Source organism: Herpailurus yagouaroundi, unplaced genomic scaffold, assembly GCF_014898765.1.
Source record: "Herpailurus yagouaroundi ecotype Mexico unplaced genomic scaffold, PumYag 529, whole genome shotgun sequence".
In the NCBI taxonomy this organism is placed as follows: domain Eukaryota; kingdom Metazoa; phylum Chordata; class Mammalia; order Carnivora; family Felidae; genus Herpailurus; species Herpailurus yagouaroundi.
The window spans coordinates 7985-10209 of record NW_024412746.1 but is presented as its reverse complement, the minus strand read 5'-3'; positions in this window follow the sequence as shown (position 1 = coordinate 10209).

The window sequence follows — 2225 nt, the reverse complement described above, 5'->3', positions numbered from 1 at the left end:
GATGATGAAGGACAGTCCAGGGGTAGGACATGCAAGGTGATCGTGAGTAAGGACCAGGCTCTCTTGTATACATAATGGCCAATATAACATAAATTAAAGGTATAAAGTTTCCGAGGCTGTGTCATCCCCCTACTCTTTCTCAATAGTAGGGTTAGGATTCTCATTTTTTTTAGTAAAGCATATAGAAGCTGAGCCTCAAGAGAGAAGATTGGAATCCAGTATTGACAGTAGACAGCCAGTCCAAGAAAGCCTCATAAAAGCCTTGTAATTTTAGGTTGTGGGAGATTGAGGATGCTTTGAGTCTGCCTGGATCTAGATATTGGCCTTGTTCTGACAATAGGTGAGCTAAATGCCTAACCTGAGTTTGAGCACACTGCAGTTTTTCTTTGGAGTCTTCATAGGCCTTTTAAAGCCAAAAGTTTTCACAGATGGATGCTGTCTTCGTGTGAAGAGGCATGAGGAGGGGAACAGCGAAGCAAAGCATAGACACACTGTAACAAAGTAGAGCCTACAGAACACTTTCCATCATCCAAATCAGCCTTTCAGGTGTGTGGGAGACACGAAGCACTCTGTGAAACCGAGGGAGGTTACAGTCCAGATGTATTGTCATTCCCTGCAAGTGAAGGCAAAAACATACTGGCTGTCCATATCAACTGGAATGCTAAAAACTACAGCACATAGGTCAAGGACAGTGAAAACTTTGCTTTCAGTGGGAGTGGATGTTGGTAGAGTGTGAGGTTTGGGAAGAAGGGTATATCGAGGGATAACAGTGCTATTTATTTCTCGCAGGTCTTGGACAAAGTACGATCCTCAGCAGCTGGGTTTTCTCACAGGTATCATAGAGGTGTTACATGGACTACTGCAGGGGGTAATGAGGCCACGAGCCTTGTAACATTCTATTAGGGTGTTGATGCCTTGAAGGCCTTCTTAATTTACAGGATTTTGATTAGTTCTAGGGAGAAGTTTTGCAGGATCGATTTGAATCTTGACGGGAGGTACACTGTGGATTCTGCCAAGATCAGTTGAAGGTTTTTCCCATAAAGAGGATGGTAGCTGATCCAGTAGGAATAAATGATCAGTACCGCCAGACTCAGCTATAGTGCCAGCATAGACACGCCACAGAAAAGGTGCCAAAGGATCACTTGTTTCCCCTTTTTGCTATTTTGGTTACTGTTGTCAAATTCTAGAATTATTTTTCCCTTTTGTACAAGAGAAATTCCAGCATGGTATTTTTCTAAGAAATCTCAGTCCAGTTAATGAATAGGGGTCGAAGAACTAAGGAGAATAGGATGTATATCTCTCAAAGGGCCTGGATCAAAGGGAGTAGGTTCCGAGATAGGAACCTGTTGAGATCTAATAGGTCCCCCCCAAATGAACTGTTTTTGTACTCCAAGGCTAGGGCTGCTTTATAGCACTGGGGTTAGTTCCAGCTTCAGTAAAGACAGAGATATATTCATTCCCAATCTGGAGAGTAGTTTCTCCAAAGAGATTAAGAGTCAGGGTTGGGAAGGGCTCCATTGTTCCTTGGAATCCCATCATTGGGAATTGGGTGGACATTGAAAAGGTTGGCAAGAGGGCTGGAGGGCCTTGAAGCTCTTAAACTTATAACCATCTTTTTTTCCAATGTCCTAGTTCTTTCAGTCACAGCAGGAACTAGGCTTCTAGTTTTTGGGCGGGGGGCTTTATTTGCTGGAGTTGAGAATTGAAAATTTAACAGTCTTTCCACTAGATGACTCATCTAGGGTCTGAGCAAAGTGGTTTTCCAGGTTAATTAAACCTGGAGTGGGCATAGTTTCCCATTCCATTCTTGGTTCTTTTAACTAAAAGGGAAAGATCCCAGACTAGCACATTAATAAACATAGATCTAAAGGAGGAGCAGAGTTTTCATTAAAGACAATTTGGAGTAAAAAGTAATAATCATGAACAGATTCGTGAGGCTTTTTTTTGGTATAAGACTGAACTTTGTTTCAATCTTCTGGTTAAAGAAAAGCCATTAAAATTGCTCAGTGGAGGGGCATCTGGGTGACTCAGTCAGTTAAGCTTTTTATCTTGTTGAAGTCCCAGTAGTTCATTTTTGCTTTTACTTTCCTTGCCTCCAGAGACGTCAAGTTAGAAGTTGCTGTGGCCGAGACCAAAGAGGTTTTTGCCTGCTTTCTCCTCTAGGATTTTGATGGCTTCCCGCGTTGCGTTTAGGTCTTTCATCCATTCTGAGTTTGCTTTTGTGT